General features: G+C 41.5%; 1 long non-coding RNA gene across 1 annotated transcript; it reads left to right on the top strand.

Annotated features, from left to right (window-relative positions):
- The first annotated feature begins 214 nt into the window (after positions 1-214).
- LOC148033944 (uncharacterized) lies at positions 215-1747 on the top strand. The gene is made up of 2 exons (XR_015691476.1): positions 215-1089; positions 1183-1747. It is a non-coding gene; the product is annotated as an uncharacterized LOC148033944 (long non-coding RNA).
- Positions 1748-16386: the final 14639 nt, after the last annotated feature.

Below are 16386 nucleotides of genomic sequence, written 5' to 3'. Positions count from 1 at the left end.
GTAGTGGAATGGTTAGTGCAAGTGTTTCCACTTTTCAAGTATGAATCCACAAGGTCCTATAACTTGGAATTGTGAGATATGCGTTAAAGACATCTTGGGATTGTTCTTGCGATGCTAAAGCTGCTCTTCTTCTTCTTCTTCTTCTTCTCTCTCTCTCTCTCTCTCTATATATATATATATATATATATATACACACACACACACACACACACACACACACGCATGTGTGCACACATGCATGTGTCTAACGCTTAGCCGACTCTGCCTCTTATGTAATCCTTATTTAAAGAAGTGTCGTAGATGCAACCGAGTCTTTGCAAGTCAAAGCCCATGTCAACTTATGCGATTTGGATTCCCACGAACAAAGTTCTTTACGAGAAATCGAGCAGTGATTGGCTGACTGTAGTGGGCGAAAAGGTTTCAAGCTTTGAAGGATGGTGGGGCGTTGAGGCAGAACGACACGCTTCTTGCACTCCTCCCTCTCTCTCTCTCTCTCTCTCTGTCTCTCTCTCGGTGGTGGGTGTTTGGAAGAGGCAATAAAGGAATAAGAGCGAGGGATTGATTGGGTCACGTGGAAGAAAAACATAATATGACCTAGAAGCCTGACACACTGTGTATAGCGCCGGCCCCAGACCCAAAAGGAAAATCAAACAGAGCAAAAATGGGGTGATGATGAAAAGAGTTGATTGTGATGATTAGGATTATAGGCGCTGATCAGTGCCCTCCGCCGACATGCTTGGTCTTGTGGGTATTCCCTCATGCAGGAATACATGGACGGAGAGAGAGAGAGAGAGAGAGAGAGACAGAGTGTCCAGATTGGCCGCTATAAGTAGCTGGTACCGTTAGTGTCATTTTGATCAGCTGCAATGTGCTTCAGCATCAGTCATCAGCTGCGCTTATATTAAACAGTCATCAGCTCCGCTTATATTAAATCTCTCTCTCTCTCTCTCTCTCTCTCTCTCATCTGTCTGTGCAGTCAGCATGTCGAAGATCTTCAGTCTCTTTTGCATTATCCTTCTCTTGAGCTGTCCAGTCGGCGCTTTGAGTGAAACCCACACTCCATCTGATCCGAATTACGCCATACCATCGGTATCTCTCTCTCTCTCTCTCTCTCTCTCTCTCTCTCTCTCTAGACTCTCTCCATCCATAGAACGGCTAATTAACTTAACGAGCTTTCTGCAGGTCATACCTTACGATCATTCACTGGGACGAAGGAGCTTGTCAAGGAAGCTGCAGCCTCACATCCGGAAGAATTACATCTGCTCGCCGAGATGCGACCGAGTGCACGATTTCAAAACAACGGCACTGCCCTAGCGTAAGCTTCATCTTGCAACATTGTCCTTAACCATACCCCTATATGTTTATGTAATGCACAAGCTATTCGAGAAGGAGGGGAATCCATTCCTCCTCTTCCTCCCCTTCCAAGGGAAAGTTGTCACCATGTCACCATCTGATGGGACCAAAGCTTTGACTATTGTTTTATGAAGAAACCCTTTTTCTCATGGTCACCTCACAACCAAAGATGATGTAGAGTTGCCATGTATTCAAGTTTTTGACATTGAGAAGCACAACAACATGGTTAACTTTTGAAGTTGGAAATTAAAGCTTGATGAAAATATAGAGGTGGAAGAATCCCATGTGGAATTTACTTGTATAGTACGTCATTCGAAAGGAAGGGTAATGAGCTTTATATCGCTCCCATATTTCTTTCAAGACTTCAACTAATATAATATTGTTCAAACATTTAGAGACAAATCTTCCTTATACTATATCTATTGTGTGTTATTAGAATTTTTGCTAGTAGAAATTTTCTAAATTGGGCTCTAGTCAGAAACCCTAATGTAGATTGTTCCTTAGGAGTATTAGCATCATCATTACTTATAGTAATACCATTCATAATTATTATAGAAATTGGCTAATAGAGTGATTGGTTTCTACTTATTCTAGACAACTTAATGCCTTTGCCTCTTATAAAATCCCTAATCTTTATAGGTGATTCTTGGAGACAATTATGTGGATTAGTCAATTTAAAATCCATAAACATCATTTTGTTAAACTTTTGATCAAATGAAACACTTAGGAAAATTCTTGCATCGACTATTAGCAAAACCTATTAGTGATTGTAACTATTAGGTGAACTAATGGATGTGCTTATAGGCCACACTAACAACCATTCAACACTTATAGTAATAAACACACAATATAATCACAAGGCCTTCCATTTTAATCAAAGCCAATTGAAGTAACTAACAAGGCACTACAACAAAAAGGCCTCATAGACGCACTTTTAGACGCGATTTTTGAATATAGAGAAAATCTTACGGCCGTGTCTATCTGCCCGTCTATTTGCATGTCTACAATGTCGCGTCTATAATCGCATATATAAACGAATTTACACACAAAAATAGACATGCAATAGACGCACATATACATGCGTGAATACAAGCGCATAATAAACCAAAATTGCTATTTATTTAATTTATTATGTGTGTCTATTAGCACGTCTATTTGGCAGTTAGACGGGCATATAGACACACCTATAGACGCGCTTTTACAAGCACCCATAGACGCGAATGGAAAACAAAAAATCACATTTTTAAAAAAAGATATTTAATTTCTTTTTTAAATTTGAATTATCTAGCGCGTGTATAAGCGCATGTACTCTGCATTGTAGACGCGCTTATAAACACACATTTTCTGCAATTTAGACACGTGGATAGACGCGCAAAACAGAACTGGAAAAAAAAACCCCCTCCCATACATCAGATTGTGCATTTGGGAAAAAGACAATGGATCTAAAAGCACGAGAATTGAAAATAAAAGTCCATGTATTCATTATAGATCAAAAGCATTTACATGGGAAGTTTAAGTGCTTGCGACCTAAAGCGTGGCCACAAGCAGTAGGCTCAAAGATGGATAATACATATATAAGAAAACAAGGCTATAGAGGAGATATGGTGCTCCTCTACAAATCTGAAGAAGAAACATCTTCGCTAGTACCACCATGGCTACTAGCGTCGCTATCCCCCTCCTCGCTATCCTCCACATCCGGGTTCGCCTACACACACAAAAGATCAAGGTTGCTTACGTAGACATGGTGGAGAAAAATTTATAATTAGCTATACTTTTAATAGGAGAGTAAAAAAAAACATACCTCCTATGGCTGTCGAATCCTCATAGCCCGGTTGTATTGGTCCTCAATGATGAGACCCTCCTCATAGAAGTGAAGCCATGTGGCTGCGCGATTATGGCCTCGATGGTAACCTACCTCTCTAGGAGTAGGTATCCTACCAACAATATTAGTCTGCAAAACAATTATGATATATACAAACAATTATGAGACACAATGTATTAGAACAAATTATATAAAGAATTGAAAGAAATATAAATTTTAAAAAACTAGAAATCAAAATATACTTACAAACTCTGCCTCCCACGACTCTCTGCCGCCCGATCCATAATGCGACAATCCCATGGTTTCCATTTGGATCCGTCGCGCCTCTGCATGCTAGAAACTCTTCACTTTCTCTATTGCTTTCTTCTTGGCTTTCTTCCACTCTATGTAGTGGCACATAGGTGGTTGGCTATAGGCTCCACGCCCCTCCTCCTTCCTCCGCAGTGAGTCCCTGGCGTGTGTCATGAGGTGGAATCTTTTGTTGTGAAGCAAATCCCTTACTTTTGTGCGTCCCCAATCATCCGAGAATCACTAACCCTCAGGATTTGGGTGCCTCCTATGGACTGCCTTCAACATCTCCTGTGCCACAAGCCGTTTTTCTGATTTTTGAAGTAGATGAAACAATCTTTATACGTCGCATGCACGGCGCTCCTCATGTACGCTATTACATCCCTTCATCATCATGGAAGATGCCACTAGTATCTGTAACTCTATAGTACTGGCGTATTGGCTCCTCTACGTGATCTACTGTTGAGGGTGATCGCTCGCTACCTCCTAGGCAACCCCCACACAAGCCTCATTTTCCCCCTCGACTCTCCCTCCTCCCTCTCTATCGACTACCCTCTGCCTCGCTGGATGCACGTGCTTCTGTAGATGCACGTGGAGTACCTGCATGTGGAGTACCTGCAATTGGAGTTTGGAAAGTAGTGCCAGGAAAAGACGTCAGAGGTGTTCTAGACATGACACTGAACACCTCGTCTGCTGTGGGAGAGCGGCTAAGGTGTCTGGTCATCTCTTCCATGAAGTCTTCCCTACTAGGAAAACCTTTAAAAAATGCATTGACCCCCCTGCCGAACGAGGCCAATGTATCATTCATAAGATCCAAATCCGGGTCATTGCTAGATGAACCAGGATACGACATCTACAAAAAAAACACAGGAAAAAGACAAATTTGTTTGCATACAAAAAAACATATATTACATTTATCCATACCTAAACATTTTCAAAGAGCTTTCTTTAGACATTGAGCATAAAACTTAAGTGCTAATGCTTCTCATAAACAAGAAAACCGATAAATACAAACATGAGATTGGTCACATTTATCATTGCAAAAATATATTGTTTTTTATCAGAGCTGGGAGAGATGGCGTGTGTATGACCGCATCTAAATTGCAGGTTAGACGCGCTCTCAGATGCATTCCTAAAGTCAACCCTCTGTCTAACGCATCTAAGATGCAGTATAGACGCGCTGTCAAACACATATTCCAGGTTAATGCTCTGGCGCACGTGTATCATCGTGTGTAGACTGCAGAGCACACATGCTAGTACACGCGCTCTGAGACGCATCCTCAGATGCAATGAGAAAACATTTCTTCGCGTCTATACCTGTGTCTACACTGAAATGTAGACGCCTTGGAAAATGCGCTTAGTCGGCTGATTGTAGTCCGACACCATTGATGATTTACAAACTGCAATACATAATGGAATCAGAAATCCTAATACACAAGCAAAGGAGAGAGAGAGAGAGAGAGAGAGAGAGAGAGAGAGAGAGAGAGAGAGTCACCTTGGGTGTTTGGTGTGGCGGGTGGTGGCGCTTCTTCCTTCTCCTTCTTCCTCTCCTTGGTAAGTTACCCTCCCTTGATGCTTGCTTGCTTGCTTGCTGCTTCTTCATCCTCTTGTTCTTCTCTCTCTTGTTCTCTCTTTCTTTCTCTCCTTGGCTTTCCTTTTTCCCTTCTTGTGTATTTGAAATGAAAGAAGAGGTGAGGCATGAAGAGACTAGGTGAGACATGAAGAGACTGCATGTCGGCTAAACTCAAGCTTGAGAACTGCAAAAAATGTAGGAAAGAAAAGGCGCAGTTTGAAAAGAAATGATTTAAGTATGGTTTGAATTTTGACGTGTGCGTCTATTTTGGCGTGTATATGCGCGTCTAAGATTCATGTAAACGTGAGTATAGACGCAAACATAGATGCGCAAATAGACGCTAATATAGACGCTGTCGAAGGGTTTATGAAAGCAGAGTCGTGTCTACAGAAGACCTTGATAAATATCAAGATGGAAGATCAAACAAGTGACTGAGAAAAATGATATCAAATAGTATTCATATTTCTGCCTTGAAGTTTGCAAAATATAGGGTGAATTCAAATCTGTTCAGTTCACTGATTTTAGGCTTTGAGATCCTTGACCTCAAGTCTTATGTTCAGAAATTCAGATTTCAATATACAACATTATTGCGAACTTCTTGGATTCTGATATCAATAATGTGCAGGAAACTGCCATCAGTGAGTTTACAAACAAGAGGCATGAACTGTAATAGAATCTTTACTATCCACCAAGATTATCAATATCTTCTGAATTCATAGTCATTGTTCATATTTGGAGCCATGGAAGATAAAGATGTGTCATGAAAAACTTCAATCAGAGATGGAGAAATGAATTCATCGTGCTGCAACCACCTTACACGTACATAAAAAGCTACTCTCCTCATGTGATCAACTACAGTCCTTGTCAAACAAACATTTTGCCAGCCGCTTAAGTCGTTGCTTTCTTCCTCACGTATAGAAGCATCCGGACATATATGAAGTAGAACAGGAGAGATATGAGGAGAAGTGACCGAAACTGAGATTTGCAATGTTACTAGATATGAGGAGAAGTGACCGAAACTGAGATTTGCAATGTTACTGGTTTACAGTCATGGTAGAGCTTTGATTCCATGTGCAAGGGCTCCCAACCATCCTAAGATTCTTTGACCACTCTGGGTATATGAAGCCGTCGCCTCGGAGATCCAGCCTCATCGTCACGATTCGTCCTGCGTATGCTCTCGTCCGAAGAGAAAATTGCCGTTTCATCACACCACCTATTCTTCACACATTATAACGCGGCCTTATAATGCTCTGGTCACCTTGCATTAAACACGTAAACTGGATAAAGGAATGGTGAAGCGCCTTCTGGACGAAGCGATAGGAAGGAGGCCTCCGACAGGGCCTTCTCTCACTTTGGCTTGCCGTCGTCTTCTGCATAGCTCCTTTATCATTGGAGTGGTCTCTAATTCGACTACAGGATGACCCCTTCAGCACGTTCCTCGATGCTTCAGTCTTCGCCTTCGGCTTTGTCGTCATCATTGTTGCTACCTTTTGCTATGTCTTCCTTCGTACTACAGAAGCTTCATCGTTGGCTTTCAGCATCACCATCCTTCTCTTCTGCTGCGTTCTTCCATTCGACATCACAGCAACATCCGCCCTGATTCATCTTCCCAGGTGCAGAGTCCCCTTCAGTCTGGACTACTTCTTTTCGATGACCGAGAGAGTCTTCCATTAGCCACCTTTGCCTGATTTTTCTGCCGCCCCGAATCCTCTGTTTTTTTTTCTATTTTTCTCCCCGACTCCTCCCAGATTAGCGTAATCCTTCCTTTTTCCACCCAAAAAGCAAAGCTTTGCTTTTTCATTGATCTCCTTCCTCTCCACGTTCAGGTCCCCCGTTCTGATTCCGTCGATCCCCCAAAGTAGCACTCCTTTGCATGCTTCTACCCTCAGCTATTTCCGTCAAGCATCAGTTAGAATTGTGGGCCATGGAACTAGAAAAGATATTCCATTTTCAGCTCCTCAGCTTTTATGTCTATCATTAAACTTCTGCACACCCTTACTATACTATTGCACACCCGAGGTCTAGGCTGCCCAATTCTCTGCATGCAGTTAGCACAGTATTCCAGGAGGCTTGATCAGGTTGGAGATGCATCTTATTCAACATAGTGAGAGCTGCATTGAGTTGTCCCAAACGGCCAAAGAGGTCAACCATGCGATTATAGTGCTTAATAGTTGGACAAATACCATACTCCTTGTCCATAGATTCGAAATACAATAGGCCTTTATCTATAAGACCTGCATGACTACAGACAGCGAGAACACTAGCAAAAGTGATACTGTCTGGCTGAATACCTTCAAATTCCATCAGTTGAAAAAGATTCAGAGCATCCTCACAAAGCCCAGATTCAGCATAGATTGAATACGCAGAGCATAAATGTAATCACAAAAACTAAGTGTGCATAAAGTATGAAATCGCACACACTACTTTCGGGTGGTTTTCACATCTCAAATGCGCAGCAATACGACATCCACCCCCTCTAATCCTGCGCATCCTCCGGATGGGCCAACTTACCCATGATCATTATCATCAAGATCCACAAACAAATCAATCTCTTCGTTTGCATTTCCGGTAGATCAACAAGATTTTCAGCCATATCATCTGTCCCTTCCAATTCTGTCAGCTCATATGTTGCATTATCAAAAACATGTCTGACTATGTACGGCCCAAACCATCTTTTCTTCATCTTCCAAAAAATTTGCAATAACTTCCTCATTTTCCGCATGGTTCTAGTGTGGCTCTCATCCCAAAATAGTTTCTGCCCCTTTCGAAACAGCTGATAAAAACAATCTGCTATGTGTGCAAAATGGGGTGTCCAAGTCATGTAAAACACACAAGCTCCAATGAATCTCTGTATCTCTGAAGTGGTAGAACAATACTCCATAATCTTGCCTATTAAATCCACCTTCTTATCCACAGTCTTGTATTTCGTGTCAACCCTGGCTTCATTATGCCCTTCTGCATTACATAAACCTTGCTGTAAATCAGCAATTCTGCACTCCAATGGCTGAATATTCTCAGCCCTCTGCTCTATGGACTGCATAGAAACAGCCCCAAACTCTGAATGCTGAAATATTTCAGCAGTAAACTCTGTTGGCTGAAAATTTTTAGCCCTCTGTCTCTCTGAAAGCTGATCATAACCAGCTGGAAACTCTGTTTGCTGAATTTCTTCAGCACTCAATACTCTTTGCTGAGTTACCTCAGCCTCTGACTCAATCTGTGACACAAAATCTGCAATTTCATGAAACATGTCCAGGGACTGCACTAATACATTACCATGACAATTCAGCATATCAGTTTTCAGCATATCTCCCATCTCTGTCATTGTATCTGTACAAATCACACTGTCATACATACCATCTATGTGCTCATCATCCTCCAAAATTCCTGCATTTTTCAAATTTTTCTCCTTCCTGCATATATACTGCCTGGCAGCTCTAGGCAACCTAGAAGTCTTCTGATAACTCATTGAACTGTTTGCTGAAATCCCAACATAACCGGAGGAGAAAACACTGCTGCTGCCAGGAGGCGAGAACTTCAATCTTCTCTCCTCTGTACCACCGTCGTCTCGCGAAACGGCGGTACCTAATGAAAACCCGAATCCCTCACAGTGGCCAAGGGTGCATCTCTCAGAGTATCTCTGTTTCTAACATGGTTCACACATACAGTCATAAACTGAACTGCTCTCATACCATCTTTACTGCGAATCCGTGCATAAGCAGATCCATCATCCATGACCTTTGTCTCCATGCGCATCTCTGTAATGAATGGCTGTCCAAGAATTATGGGATACGAGCATGAATCCTGCACAAAGAAATGAAAATCCTCCTCTACATCACCAATAGAAACCCTGACACTAGGGCAAGCAGCATATAAATCACCTGCAGTGTTATTGGCGGCTCTCATACGCCACCCATGCTCTACATCCATAGGCCATCTGTTACTCTCATAAACTCCACGAACAATGAGATTAATCTCTGAACCATGATCAACCAATGCAACATAAGGCACCTGTTTCTCTCCAACCTTTACCATCGTCTCTGTAGTTGCCCTAGCCCAATGGCTCCGCGAAAAGTGACTACGCGGTATCAAAACAGGCTCATCAATTTCAGCATAATGCATAGGCTGAACCCTCTTCTCTACCTGCGGCAAAACAGAAGCATTATCAACCATGACCTCATCCTCATCCTCATCTAACTCTCCAATCAAAACTCCCTGTGTATCAGTGGTAGCCAATGCATGTCTTTTCCTCTTCAGGACCTCCTGAAACTGATCCTGAAACTCTCTTTTTGAGATGCCCAAAATCTCAGAAATAGTGAAAGTCACTTCACTGCCAAGTATCTTATCATTAAAGATTTTCTTCATGTCTGTAGATGTCTCAATATCGGACATCAATCTGAATCCTGGCTGCTTTCTCTCTCTAGGCTCTTGCCTCTTTTCCCTCTTTTGAGCATCCTCCATCTGTCGATCTGGCCCTGGTCGTGAAGACGGTCCTACAGTAGGTGGAGTAACAAACTCACCCCCTCTAGTCTTCTTAGCTGCACTTGGATTGTCTTCATCCCTCTTACGCTTCTCCTCAACAAATACATCTGCACCATGAGTTTTAGCCAAATAAGCATAAATAGAATACCTGTCAACAGGCGAGTCCCAACCTGTCTCTGATCTGATGCTAGAGCCTGCGCTAGTCAAAACAGTTTGCTGAATTTTCCCCTTGTTTGCAGTCTCCATAGCATAAGTCCATAGTGCGGACTGAGTCTCCGATCCCTTCTCAATCTGTACTCCATATGCAGAAGCATCACCTCTAGCCGTCACATAAGAAGTACGCGCAGCCATGTCCTCCACTAACTTCTTCATTCCACCTTTACCAAAGTTGGTAGCAAGTGAAGCTCCTGTCTCAGTCAACCAAATCTTACCATCTTGCCCCCAATATACCAAATTCTGCCTCCTTGCATCCTGGAAAGAGTCACAATCCCTGCAATGCTGATGCTCCATACTATCACACCAAATACATCTCCGATCTCTCCTAGGTGCACTAGGAGCACTCCTAGGTGCAATAGGAGCACTAGAAGAAGTAGCAGGCACAGTGGAAGCAAACTGCTCCTTCAACTTACCCACCAACTCCGCTTTGACTGACTCAAGTGTCAAATCTGTGATTCCTTTGATTATGTCATCAATAGAAGTAGGCACCGATGGAACAGATGGGTTTGGAGCAGAAGGTGTAGGCATCGGTCGTGGAATAGGAGGAATAGGTGGAGTAGAAACAGTAGGCACTGGCATAGGCCAAGAAACTAGCTGAGGAGGAGAAGAAATAACAGGGATAGAAGTAGGCATAGGAGCTGATGATGATGTAGGTGTCATGGAACCATTCTGTAGACGATTCTTCCATATCCTCCTCTTGGTCAATGTCGAAACTGCATCCTGAGCATCCTGCCAATCAGTTTTAAGGCCCATAGGCTTCGTACGATCTTCAAGAAGCTCACCCAATTCTTCTTGAAGAGCAGGATCTGCAGCTTGCAAGAAAAGTTCAACTTTTTCAACATCTAATGCTCTTTGTTCAATGGCATCAAGCTGACTATACCTCTCTTCAAATTCTCGAATCAACTCTGAAGCAGCAAGACCTTTGTTTGGCATGTAGACCCACTCTCGGAATGACCGTCGAGTAGCCATACCAAAGTCCTCAAGGAAATATTCTTCTTTAAGAGCCTTCTTAAAATCTTGCCAATGTGTATTTTGAATAAATAAATCAGTCACCTTTGTCCTCAAAGCAGGTGTGACAAGTCGAAGGAAGTACTTACTCATAAGTCCAGTAGGAACTCCAAAAAACCCCATCTTGATCTCATATGTCTTCAAATATGCTGAAACATTACGCCCGTCAAATAGCTTCTTCTCACTCTCAACTGCTTCAATAGCCTTAGTCGCGTTGTTTGCATTCTCCTGCTCCGAATAGAGTTGCCTTTGCTGAGACAACTGTTGTTGATGCAATTGTTGTTGCTGCTGCATATACATTTGTGTTTGCTGATTTTGGAGCTGCATATACATGGACATATTCTGCAAAATCTGTTTTAGATCCTCCGTTGAAGTACTTGACGCAGCAGTCATTGATGGAGCTGAAGTAGAGGCAGCTGGAGTTGTAGAGGAAGCTGAAATAGAGGCTGAAGTGTCTCCCATCCTGAAATTTCTGCGACGCTCTCACGTCGGGTTCACCAAAGATGTCGAAGGGTTTATGAAAGCAGAGTCGTGTCTACAGAAGACCTTGATAAATATCAAGATGGAAGATCAAACAAGTGACTGAGAAAAATGATATCAAATAGTATTCATATTTCTGCCTTGAAGTTTGCAAAATATAGGGTGAATTCAAATCTGTTCAGTTCACTGATTTTAGGCTTTGAGATCCTTGACCTCAAGTCTTATGTTCAGAAATTCAGATTTCAATATACAACATTATTGCGAACTTCTTGGATTCTGATATCAATAATGTGCAGGAAACTGCCATCAGTGAGTTTACAAACAAGAGGCATGAACTGTAATAGAATCTTTACTATCCACCAAGATTATCAATATCTTCTGAATTCATAGTCATTGTTCATATTTGGAGCCATGGAAGATAAAGATGTGTCATGAAAAACTTCAATCAGAGATGGAGAAATGAATTCATCGTGCTGCAACCACCTTACACGTACATAAAAAGCTACTCTCCTCATGTGATCAACTACAGTCCTTGTCAAACAAACATTTTGCCAGCCGCTTAAGTCGTTGCTTTCTTCCTCACGTATAGAAGCATCCGGACATATATGAAGTAGAACAGGAGAGATATGAGGAGAAGTGACCGAAACTGAGATTTGCAATGTTACTAGATATGAGGAGAAGTGACCGAAACTGAGATTTGCAATGTTACTGGTTTACAGTCATGGTAGAGCTTTGATTCCATGTGCAAGGGCTCCCAACCATCCTAAGATTCTTTGACCACTCTGGGTATATGAAGCCGTCGCCTCGGAGATCCAGCCTCATCGTCACGATTCGTCCTGCGTATGCTCTCGTCCGAAGAGAAAATTGCCGTTTCATCACACCACCTATTCTTCACACATTATAACGCGGCCTTATAATGCTCTGGTCACCTTGCATTAAACACGTAAACTGGATAAAGGAATGGTGAAGCGCCTTCTGGACGAAGCGATAGGAAGGAGGCCTCCGACAGGGCCTTCTCTCACTTTGGCTTGCCGTCGTCTTCTGCATAGCTCCTTTATCATTGGAGTGGTCTCTAATTCGACTACAGGATGACCCCTTCAGCACGTTCCTCGATGCTTCAGTCTTCGCCTTCGGCTTTGTCGTCATCATTGTTGCTACCTTTTGCTATGTCTTCCTTCGTACTACAGAAGCTTCATCGTTGGCTTTCAGCATCACCATCCTTCTCTTCTGCTGCGTTCTTCCATTCGACATCACAGCAACATCCGCCCTGATTCATCTTCCCAGGTGCAGAGTCCCCTTCAGTCTGGACTACTTCTTTTCGATGACCGAGAGAGTCTTCCATTAGCCACCTTTCCCTGATTTTTCTGCCGCCCCGAATCCTCTGTTTTTTTTCTATTTTTCTCCCCGACTCCTCCCAGATTAGCGTAATCCTTCCTTTTTCCACCCAAAAAGCAAAGCTTTGCTTTTTCATTGATCTCCTTCCTCTCCACGTTCAGGTCCCCCGTTCTGATTCCGTTGATCCCCCAAAGTAGCACTCCTTTGCATGCTTCTACCCTCAGCTATTTCCGTCAAGCATCAGTTAGAATTGTGGGCCATGGAACTAGAAAAGATATTCCATTTTCAGCTCCTCAGCTTTTATGTCTATCATTAAACTTCTGCACACCCTTACTATACTATTGCACACCCGAGGTCTAGGCTGCCCAATTCTCTGCATGCAGTTAGCACAATATTCCAGGAGGCTTGATCAGGTTGGAGATGCATCTTATTCAACATAGTGAGAGCTGCATTGAGTTGTCCCAAACGGCCAAAGAGGTCAACCATGCGATTATAGTGCTTAATAGTTGGACAAATACCATACTCCTTGTCCATAGATTCGAAATACAATAGGCCTTTATCTATAAGACCTGCATGACTACAGACAGCGAGAACACTAGCAAAAGTGATACTGTCTGGCTGAATACCTTCAAATTCCATCAGTTGAAAAAGATTCAGAGCATCCTCACAAAGCCCAGATTCAGCATAGATTGAATACGCAGAGCATAAATGTAATCACAAAAACTAAGTGTGCATAAAGTATGAAATCGCACACACTACTTTCGGGTGGTTTTCACATCTCAAATGCGCAGCAATACGACAACGCGTAGATAAATGCGGATATAGACGTGCATTTAGGCTTCATCATAATTTTTTGTTTTTAAGATAAGTTTTGATAGTGAACTCTTATAATAAGTTTTAATGTATTTATGATGAGTTTTGTGTATTTAAAATTGAGATCTTAGAATAATTAATACAATAGCTTGATGTTTTTATGTAAACATATGAATGAAAAATATTTTGATGTTGTCATGAATTAGGTTTAATCATGTCATTGTCATCACCTAGTGCGGTGCATGCTAATGAGTCAACGAGCACATCCTCAAGCGAGAATGAAACATTACATCTTCATAATTTAGATGCATGGCTACAACGAAAAATTAAATGCATGTGTGATCGTTGTCAAGGGTGTATTTTTCAAGCACGTCGAATTGCAATGTCACACCTTAGCTTGTATGGAGAATGGGACCGAGAAAAATCACCTGTATTCATTGTTTTTTTTACCACTAAGATTGCTAGTCTATGTTACTCAATATATATCAACATACATGAAACTCCCTTTTGTGGTTGAGCAGGATGCGGTGCCACATCCTTAGATGCTCCCTCCCGGGCGTTGAGAGGCTACAAAACGTCGACGCGAGGAGGCAGAGTCTTCAAGAAGAGTAGAGACTCACGACCATGATAGTAGCCCTCATGAAATGCCCCATCAAGTCGTAGAGGATGAGATTTTGGACAACATGGTACACCATCTATTTTCGAGACATTTTCCGATTGTTTCACGTATAAAACTTATGTTCAAGTGTAAGTCTATTGAAAAGCTCATGTCATGGCATGCTAGTCATTGTTCAAGTGATGAAAAATGGAGGATCCCTGCAGACACACTAGCATGGCAACATATAGATAATTTGTAGCCAGTTTTCAAAGAAGAGCCAAGAAATTTGAGATTTGGTTAGGTATGGATGGAATCAATCCATTTGGAATCAAAAGCACATCATAGAGTGTATAGCCAGTGGTATTGGTGAACTATAATATTCCTCCATCCATGGTAATTAAAAGGGACATGTAATGTTGTCCCTTCTGATTCCTGGAAAGCACAAGGTAAAAAACATGGACATTTACTTAGAGCCTTTGATTGAAGAGTTAGAAATGTTATGGGAAGGTATTGAGGTGCAAGATACAAGTGCATATGCATCCTCTAGAGATTTCACATTCAAGGCCATGTTGTTGTGGACCATGCATGACTTTCCAGGATACGGAGAGTGTTCAGGTACATTTATATAACTCTATATTTGAAAATCAATACTTGAATCAATTGCATTTTATTAATTCACTTGTTTGTTCAGGTTTAACCACATGAGGATATAATGCATGTCCTATTTGCGGTCCCTCTCTAGTTTCCTCTAGGCCGACACGTTTAAAGAAGGCTATCTATGACAATCATCATCGATTTTTTTCCTATTGACCATCCCAAATATGTTCTCCCTACTAATGGAATGACTCCACAATCTCTAACCATTCGAGATTGGAAGGAGAGATGGATTAATGCCGACAGCCACCCTCCACTCGGCATGAGTCGGTAAAAAGTACATTTCTCTCAATTGACTTTAAAGTATTTAGCATGATGAATTTTTTACATAATATATTGTTTGTTTGTTAGGTTCTGTATATTTTTTCATCTTTCGTACTGGACTGAACTCAAGATCAAATCACCTGTTGGACCCCATGCACATATTCAAAAATGTTGTATCTACATTATGGGATCACTTGATAGGGGCTCGTGATTCAGTCAATGTAAGGAAGGATTTACGTAACATTGGTCGCATGAGACGAGCTTGGCCACGTATTGGACCCAGAGGAAAGATTGAGCTACCCCATGCACCTTGGATGTTGTCAAAGAATGAGGAAAAAATGGTGAAGGAATAAATATGTAGCTTTCGAACACCCACAGGATGTATGAGATGTCTCAAGGGAGCCTTCATAAAGAAAAAGAAAAGAGTTGTGGAGAAACTATCTGGTTTGAAGTCCCACGATTGGTACAAAATGATTCAAGTAAGGGTATCTCTAACCATGAATATAGTAATTAGTGGAGTAACTATGTGTAAACTTTGGGGTATGATGACTTTTTCCTCAACTAATCATTTGATCTATGAATATTGTTTACATTCAGTTCGTACTTCCTACTAGCATATCCCATTGTGTATCCAAAGATATACATGATATCATTTACAAGATGGGAGAGCTTGTGAGGTGTATATACATTGTATTTTTTCATTATATATCTTTGAATTTCTACACAAAAATAAACAATTCTCAAATACATCCTGACAGATACGTGAGCTCGAAGCAAATTGATCCAAACACATTGCAAGATGCTTGAGTATTATCTGTTGAGGTGGTTTGTTTGGTGGAGGAAATTTTTTCTCGATCCATTTTGACTACTCAATTACATTTACTTGTACATTTGATTGATGAGATCGCACTTCGTGGGGCAGTTCATGCAAGGTGGATGTTTTTTCTTGAGCGCTTCATGAAAACCTTGAACGATTTTGTGAGACAAATAACACGGCCTGAGGGAAGCATGGCTGAGGGTTGGTTAGTGCAATCATCCCTTGTTTATATCTCTGAATATCTTGTTGAAGTGGATCCCTCTCAACCATGACTATGGAAAGATGATGAAGACTTGAGGATGACATCTATAATACCTCAAGGAAAAGGAATGAGTAAAGTGCTAACAAAAGAAGAACTTCATAAGTTAAATAGTTTTTGTGTGCTCAATAGTGATGTAATGAGCAAATGGGTGACACTATATAATGAAGCAAAGGCAAGAAGAAAAAGTGAAAGACAAGCATTTTGCACCAGATATGGACGTAATGTCTCATTTTCAGATCATCTAAATGCACTCCCATGTCATATTGATATAGATTGGTTACATGCAGAGGAAATGGAGAGAATGGAAAAAGAGGAGGAAATTAATATATCTCAAGAAGAGTGGGAATACGCACGAGGTTGCTTATCAAAGGTGAGACGTACTATCAATTAATTTTTTTCTATAAGTTATATTTTATATAAATAA

This window comes from Lygodium microphyllum, chromosome 7 (genome assembly GCF_053477565.2).
Source record: "Lygodium microphyllum isolate KBCC chromosome 7, Lygodium_microphyllum_v1.1.10, whole genome shotgun sequence".
Lineage (NCBI taxonomy): Eukaryota > Viridiplantae > Streptophyta > Polypodiopsida > Schizaeales > Lygodiaceae > Lygodium > Lygodium microphyllum.
Note: the sequence above shows the minus strand (reverse complement) of the source record. Positions and strands in the feature narration are given on the sequence as shown.